The 8,920-nt window shown below is 38.1% G+C and overlaps 1 non-coding gene across 3 annotated transcripts; it reads right to left on the reverse strand.

Moving 5' to 3' along the window:
• Positions 1-295: 295 nt before the first annotated feature.
• Positions 296-4,090, reverse strand: LOC101305348. Of its 3 annotated transcripts, XR_184276.1 has the most exons (6): positions 3,896-4,065; positions 3,758-3,806; positions 2,134-2,257; positions 1,931-2,040; positions 1,105-1,269; positions 296-1,015 (listed from the first exon to the last, which is right to left on the reverse strand). It is a non-coding gene; the product is annotated as an uncharacterized LOC101305348 (transcript). The 3 variants fall into 3 exon arrangements; XR_184274.1 differs by having other exon boundaries at positions 1,931-2,257; positions 3,896-4,090; XR_184275.1 differs by having other exon boundaries at positions 1,105-1,289; positions 1,931-2,257; positions 3,896-4,090.
• Positions 4,091-8,920: the final 4,830 nt, after the last annotated feature.

Consider the following 8,920-nt stretch of genomic DNA (forward strand, 5'->3'; position numbering starts at 1 on the left):
GGTCATTTAGCTTACCTATAAAATCTCAATAGAAACCATAAAATAATAGAAATGTGTATTAAAAGATTAAATGTGTGTATTTAAAATTTCTCATTTCAAAGTGGGTGTCCAAACAGCACATCTATATATATATATATATATATATAGTATTTTACATGAAATTTACTAGCAAAGACAAGAACTAGCAAAGTTACCCAGCTTTGATTTTGTTTCTTTTTCTGATTTTAATCCAGGTTATTTTGATTTCTGAAAACGCACGTATTAATAATGAGAGTAGCAGTAATAATTTATTATTATGAGAAATTGCGCACATAATCCATAAGTAGCGCGGTAAAACACCTATAAAAACCCATCGAATCAAAACTGAAGCAAACCCCTGAGCACCAGAACCCAAAGAAACCCAGTACGATCAAGAAACACAGAAACCCAGAAAAGAAAACCACAGACTCGTTCTGCATTTCACATTTCCTTCTTCCCCGTTTCCAAGAAAAGCTGGTAAAGACATCAATGGCGTTCGAACCTCTCTATGGCATCATCCAAAAGCTGCTACGCAGAGCCCTCCAACTACCAGAAGTGAGTCGTGAAATGGCCTGCAATGCTGTAGCCCTCTGGGTTTTCTTGGATACCGTGTATCCAGAATGCGAGTACCAAAGCAGCATGGTCCCCATCTCTGAGAATCCCAGCTTCATAATACTCATCCAGGAAGCAGAGATTGCTGTGGGGCACTTGATGGCCCAAGATTCTGTGTTGCCAGCCAATGAGATTGATCAGGTGCTTCTTCTCGCAACCCGCATTGTCTTTCCCAACAAGAAATTTGAACTGCGGCCCCTTTATGTAAAGGAGTTTACATGGGAAAGGTTGCACCTTTGGGTCACAATCTGTCAGAGCTTCTGCAAAGATCTTCAGCCCAGGCCCCACCAAGAAGCTCAGGATGAAATGAGCGACCAAGAAGATGAAGGAGGCATTGGTGATGTGGATGACAGAACCTTGATGATCAATTTCACGCTAAGAGACCCTGTTCCAAGAGCAGACATCCATAAGTACATAACCAGGTACAAACTATTCTCAACACAGGTTTCTAGCGTTCTTAAGTATTCCCTATACCTTAAAGTGATGCCATTTCTTGATTTTGACAGCGAGTTTGGTGACTGCATTGAAAGTATTGCCACTGAAGAAGATGACACTCTCATGGCTCCACACACTGGCACAATAGTCTTGAAAACTCGCAAAGATGTCACAAGGGTTCTGGGAGAAACAAATATCGGCACCCTACAGCTCATCAACATTAACTACAGAAAGATGTGGATCGGCAGGAAGAACAAAGTTATTGAAGAAGAAAATCAGTGACGTTTTGGACAAAGTGGTAACAAATCCAACAATTTCTTAGTCACTGAGATAGTTACTGTTCTTAGTCACATTCACAAAAGATCCAACTGTCATCTATCAATCTTAGATATTAACATCTACTCATAGTTGGCCATGAAGATCAACTGAGTGGCCAAAAAGCATTGAGTAATTCTCTGAGGCAACATGTATAAAGATCAAACTCATCTCTGTTCCATGTCAATTTTCTATAAACGCCGTACTTGACTGGCATTTGTATGTGTTTTATGGCATTGTATGTGAAGAACGCTGTGAAAAGATAAAACTCATCTCTGTTCTTAATAATTGATTGCTGTTTGTATGTGCTCAGGAAAAACTGAAAAAGTTTAATTCACTAGTGTTTGTGTTAACGTGTTATCTATTATTCAGTGAAAGTAGAATACGTTGGGGTTTGTATGTGTACATGGATTGTATGTTTTCCCTACATCTAGATAGGCTACAGCAGTATGTTTTGTTACGAACATGATTAGCGTTAAGCATAGGTTCTGAATCCAAAAGTAAGGAGTAGCCAATTACGGTCTAAGATTGGCTAGGCAATTTGTTTTACCTTAAAGCAGTAGGCATTGATTCGACCATAGACAGCATACTTGGAAACTCAGCCTTCAAATTTAACATAGTCCATTAGAGTTCTCTTCTTTCTTCCCATCTCTCTTTTCGCTGCCAGTGAAATATACTACTTCAGGGGTTTTATCCATTGCCTTCCAAAATAATCCCAGTACTGCACCTCCCCAAACCCTGAACCATGCTCACCCGTCTGTCTCTTTTTACAATCCTTTTAGCCAAGATACATTGGAAACACCGGACTAGATATCCGACACCAAAAACTGGCCTTGGACCACTGTAAAAGCCAAACACGACTCACATCTCCAAGGAACTGCAATTTAGGCAAAACAGAAATAAGTTATGAAAATAATTTTGAGGGTCACTAGTATCTAGTGGCGGATCCAGGATTGAGAATTGGGGTGGGCTTGAATTTTGTTTTTTTTCTTCTAATTGACATACGTGTTAAAAAACTTTACCGCAATATCAGTATTTAACTAAAATACATTAAGTATTTAGAATTAACATTTATTTGATTACTAGAAAGAAAAATTTCTTCAAACCATATACTATAAAAGAGTTTGAGAAAAGATTTCAATCAAAAACTAAATCAAAATAGAAATTATCTTTCTTTGTATTGACTAAAGTAGATGAGATTGAAGATATGGTAGTAAAATAATGCTATTACCTAAATAAATAAGAAAACGATGTAAAAACTGTAAAACAAAAAGATACTTCCATACCAGGAGTTGAACCCATGTGGGCTTGGGACAAGTAAATTAGCTAAACCAAGGCTGCTAAGTCAAATTTCATGCAAGTGAAGCATATACCAGCACATTTATCACAAAAAGCTCGGTTGGGCTTGAGCCCTACCAGGCTTCAACCTAGATCCACGCCTGCTAGTATCTGTCGGTTTCGATAAGATGATCTTTACTAAACGGGAAAAATAATATTTGTGGTGCCATCCTTTTATCATTACGATAGGTGTCAAGTGGAAGTACAGTGATGTATGCAGCTGAGGCATCCGAACAGACCCATATGGGTTTACAGTAGAAGCTAAACTACTCAAAGAATAGTACAATCTTGCTAAAAAGCAATGGGAGTAGACATTTTGGAGGAGGTAGTGGAACAAGTTTCGGAGTGAATCTTTCTTGGAAGATCAGGTTACTTACAATCCCAGACAAAGTCTAACGCAATATGTGTATATGACCAAATAACATATAAACATCCCCACAATTTGCTTTAGGTTTTTTGTCGCACACTCATCACTTGAAACGAAAAAATCATGTTAGAAAGAGCCTAGGATGTTGATTATCGCAATACAGTGTGAAAAATAGTACGCAACAATGTAAAAAGAGTGGTTTTTGGGACTAAATAAAAAGCTTTTAAAAATGAAGTATGTGGGTTTTTACAGATTAGGTGGGACTCGATGAAGATCTACAAAGACGAAGATCTACAGCCTACCCAGCCTAACCCAATGAAACCTGCTAATCTAAATAAGAGTTCATTTCAAAAAAGGTAGAGAGGAAACTAACACAAATCTCTTAATAAGGCATGAAAAAATCCAGCAGGTATAATAAACAGTCAAAAGAGTGATTTTTGGGACTAAATAAAGAGCTTTTAGTAATGAAGAATGCTGGGTTTTTAAGAAGTGGGTGGTACCCAATAAGATCTACAACTTCCTGAATGTACAAAAATCTCTTAAGCAAGTATATTCAATGGTAAAAACATTAGCAGATAAGCAGAAATTGATCCCAAGAGGCGGAATTCGATATGCACATCTAGAATGAATTATAAGCACATCGAGAAGAATCAGAAAAAAATGTGAACTTGCCTGTTGAGCAGATCCCATCTCCTATCATCTCACAGAAAACAACCAGGGGCTGAAATTACAAAGCAATAAGACATCATCAGCTTGATATTGGCAAAAATTCATGGGTAAACCAATAAAAGAAAATCTGTGGTTGATTACCTTTATCCGGAGAACTGAGGTCGGAAATAGATCTAGAGACACATCTTCGAATGGTTTGGTAGTTTGGTCTTCTTCTTCATCTTGTTGCTGTCGCCTCGCCGGTCTGGCAAAGTGTGAAGGTTTGGATTGTGTGCGCGTCTGGTCGGATGCTTCGCAGTTTGTTGTTGTTGTCTCCGTCTTACTCTTGTCTACTTAATAATAAAATGGTTGTTGCTAAATCATTTAGCCTAAATGTACCCGATAACAAATATTTTATCTCATATTTCCACTTTTATCCTTACATATGTCAAAACCGTCAAATGCAAATGCAAATGCAAGTGTCTTCTCCGCCTTCAAACTCTGCTTCAGCAGGTTTCACGACAGATCTTCATAGGCAAACCCCATTTCATCACTTTATATTTTTAAATTGAAGTTTATTGTGCTCCTTTCTAGAACACTCATACTTCTCCGTTCAACAGTTTATCATACTTTTCAATTGGGTTGTTGAGATTCAATCCATATATTGGAACCATTGAGATCATGGCTCTCTTGCAAAGGGAAACATGGTTTAGTGAGGTAGATAAAAATATTTTGTTACTTTACTAATCATGAGCTAATGATTCGTTGTTGGGTCATTGCAATTAACTCCAGGTGAACGAAACTCTATCAGTAGAAAATCTCCAATTAAAGATCTAAATTAATCCAAAGCAACAGAGCCCCGTTGCATACTAGCATATACCCATAAATTACAGTGAGATTGAAGACTGCATACTGTGATTCTTGGAAAAACCGTCGAGCGGAGTCAAGGCTGATGCAAGTTGATGTTGGGTGTTGATAGGGGTAATATTGGAACTAAACGGTGAATATTTTGTTGCTGGGTCTATTAAACAATTTGCTGGATACATTTAGCAACACCCAATAGAATCTGTATTTTGAGACGGATCCTCTCTTAAGTCCTAACCTGATAAACTACCTAACCTACCTAAGCTTCTCCTAAGATGATGACACATAGACAAGCTTGATCTGATGGCCACAAATTCTTCATTTACTTCTCAGCCGCTTTATCTTTCCAGCGATCTTCTTTTCTTTAGCTGTTATTGTTTTTCTTTAAGGAAACTCAACTGCCTCTTATGTTCTGAACCAAAAGTTGAGAATTTTATCTTTCATTCTTCCATTGCACCTTCTCTCTTATGTGAACAACAGGTTGTAGGTTGGGTTTTCTTTCCAAACTTATCTTTTCATATTGTGTGTTTGATTTTGGGTTTTCTATTTTTCCATTCATTAAAGTTTCCATCTCTTTTTGTATCTAGCTACTGTCTCTAATGTATTGATTGGGAAATTAGACTTGTTTGTACTGTCTCTAATGATGCAAAAAGCCATAAAGCATGGACACAGTTTTTTGACAGATGAAGGTGGAATCACAGGTATTTTGTCAAGATTTATGGAAAATATTGAGGAGGAAGATGAGTTTATATATACTATCATGGCCCTAGATATAAAAGGTGCGTCTAGTTTTAATAGAAATAATGATATTTCATTACATGGTTGTTTATGTATTATATAATGTAATGGCTTATTTGGTTTGCTTTAGCAGGTTGTGCAGGCTTGCTATTTTGTTTTTGTAAAAAGAGAAGGCAATGTGAAGGCTTGGATGGGGCAATTATGCAGGGTTCTATTATGATTTTTGTAAGACTTAATTAATGGAAGAATGCAATTGTTTGTAAGAGGTGAAGGCAATTGTGCAAACACTTTTTTTCATCTATCCTCAATTCATCTATATTTCCTCAATTATTTATGCAAGTGATGGTTTGAAGTAGGGCTGGGCCAAAGCCTGAAGAAGAAAAAAAACCCGGACTGAACCGACGAGCCCGGCCGGGCTTTTTTCCGGGCTCGTGTGTTGTTATATGATAAACAGGCCGGGCTTTGTTCTGTTCGGGCCGGGCCCGGGCCTTCAAATCTTTAAACAAAAAAAGCCCGAAAACCCGGGACCTTAGGTGTCATTATCTAATTGGCTTTCGTAAGTGGTCCTAAACTTATAAAATAGGTACAATGACACTGGAACATAACCAGATAACCCTAAACCATCGATCGAGTGGATCGACTCCTCAGTAGACCTGTAAATGGACCGGATCTTGATCCGGACCCGTTCCGGATCCGTGGTTTTTAAACGGGTTTGGATCAAAAATTAGACCCGTTGATCTGTTAAGGACCCGGACCCGTTAACCCGTTTATTAAACAGATCGGATACGGATCGAGGTTGATCCGATCCGTTAAGGACCCGGATCCGTTTTAAAATAATTAAATAATATAGTAATTATTTGGATAACATAAACGTCTAAATTACGTCTAAAGTATGATCATTTGATGAAGTTGAAGATTACGATGTCTATGTTCTTTTTATGCTCTTTGCTAAATACATTGGAGCTATAATATTTTGGATATATTAGTTTATTGTTAAAAAGTATTTTGGCCATGTAATTCAACTTTTGATGTAAACATTTATTTTGTTATAATATTTCATTAGTATTTTATGAAAATTTATGATAAAATTAAGAAATTATTATTTAAAGTTTAAAAATATTTATAATCATAAACAGATCGGATTAACGGGTCGGGTATCCGTTAACCCGCCGGATCCGGATTTGGATCTAGCTATCAAAGATCCGGCGGGTAACGGGTCGGATCCGGATCCAAAATTTCTATTACGGATCCGAATACGAATCTACCTAGATCCGGTCCAGATCCGGTCCATTTACAGGTCTACTCCTCAGCCCTCACTCTCAATTAGTCAATTTCTCAGTCTCACTCTCATCGCCGCGCCTCTCTCACGCATCGCCCATTCGCCGCGCCTCCGCCGCCTTGTCGTCGCCTCGCATCGCCGCACCATTGGAGCCGCTCCTCATCCTCACCTCACTCGCATCGCTGCGCCATCGCAACCGCTCCTCGTCGTCGCCTCGCATTGCCACGCCATCGCAGTCGCTCCTCGTCGCCTCACTCGCATCGCCGCGCCATCACAGCCGCTCCTCGTCGCCTCACTCACCTCCCTCTCACTCGTCGAGTCGTCGTGGACTCGTGGCCTTGTCTCTCAGACTCTCAGTGCTCTCGGTCTCTCAGGTGCCGAGTCGTCATCTCTCACTGTCTGTCCCTCTCACTCAGACCACGAACCAAGGCGGCAAGGCTGACTCAGGTACCATTCTTCTCAATTCTCAGCTTCTTTCTCTTATGTGAAATCAGTGTGAAATCTATGTGAAATCAGTGTTTATGCCCATGAATTGGTGAATGGTGATCTTACATATATGATAGCATGTTGTTGACTTGTTGGTGTATATTGTGATGTTGCTTCAGTGCTTGTGCTATTGTGATGTTGTTTTGATTCATTATTGTTTGTTATTTGTAGTGTTATAAACTTAAAACAGTAGTGATGTTGTTAGAACAGTAATGATGTTACTTGATATGAGTAAGATGGTAATATGCTAGATTGGCTTGCCATTGTGTCATTGTGTTTACTAGTGTACTACTGGTCTACTGGCCTCTAAGATACTAAGATTGGCATTTTGCATTTACAAAGAACTTGAATGAGTTGTCGTTGTTATCTACTTATCTTTGCTAACAGACACATTCATTTGCAATTGAAAATTTTCTAATGCACTGGAAAACAAAATTTAAATTCTATTGTACTGAAAAACTGAATCTCTTAAGCTCTGCCACCATTAAAATATGCTCATTCATTTGTAAATGCAGGCTAACTGAATCTATTTTACACCTTATCTTACAGGTACAAGGTAAGTATTGAAGTGCATTGGAGAATGGAGATTAAAGTTGAAGTCAAGGTGTGCATTGAAGATTTGGAGGATCTGCCCATCGATTGATTTGATTATGCATGTTTGGATTTTCTGGTTTTCTTTCAAAGTTTCAAACTTTCAATTGAACTTTGGTTAATTTGGTTGGTTATGACTTTGTATTTGTAATGGACAAATGGTGAACACTGAACAATATATTTGGTGCTTGGTAGCGCATCAAGTAGGAGGCAATTGCAGTATTTGCCTTTCTGTTACAGAGACACAGGTTATTTGCTATTTTGCTTTCATTACCAGCCAAAAAGAAGAGTTGGGCCCGAAAACCCCGGGCGGGCTCAGCCCGGATGATACCGGTCCGGGCTTTACCCGAGCCCTGTAATTAACACACCTGGGCCGGGTTTTACCCGGACCTTGATATTTTGACGACTAAACCCGGCCCGTCACATTACAACCGGGCTGGGCCCGAGCCCTGAAAAAAACAGTCCGGGCTCGACCCGCGCCCAGCCCTAGTTTGAAGTAGTTGTATGCAGCTAGTTTAATTTATATCAAGTTCCATTCCTAGCTCATATATATTCTCATCAGCTCAAATGATGCTCTTTATTTCCTAGGCTTCATCTCTTAGATTTCTTTGTTTCTTTCAATTTTGTCTTTGCTTGCTGGACTTTCCAAAACAAAAAAATGCCCCCAAAATGCAAAATTAGTGTCTGAAAGTTCAAAAATTTCGGGATCAAAATTCTTGTTCAAGCTAAGGAATTATGGTTTGACTGGAATTTTGGGCTGTGGGATGGGACAAATGAATGAATAAAGAGAAATTTTAAATACACACACCTAATATCTTAATACACATCCCTTAATTAATACACCACCTATTAAGTTTTTCATTTCAATATTATGCTTAATACACATCTCAAACTGCCTTAAATGCCCTTAATTTATGAAATATTCTATTATTTAATATAATTAATGTATATTTACTATTTGGTACCTCTTTTTACATATTATTTCGTCTAATTTTTTGTTATCATCATTCAATTTATAATCAAATGATTATTGTTATATCCCAACTCCAAATCACCAATACAAGTTTTCAAAATTCACAAGTTAGTAGAACTGTAGAATAACAGTAGCTATTAAACATAGATAGCTAGTTATTCGATAAAACATGTCATGATAAAGATGCAGTACTCAACAATATGATATGCAAGATCAAACTAAAGCTGATACATATCAAAAAAAAAAAAAAAAAAGA

The sequence above is a fragment of the Fragaria vesca genome, linkage group LG3, assembly GCF_000184155.1.
Source record: "Fragaria vesca subsp. vesca linkage group LG3, FraVesHawaii_1.0, whole genome shotgun sequence".
NCBI lineage: Eukaryota > Viridiplantae > Streptophyta > Magnoliopsida > Rosales > Rosaceae > Fragaria > Fragaria vesca.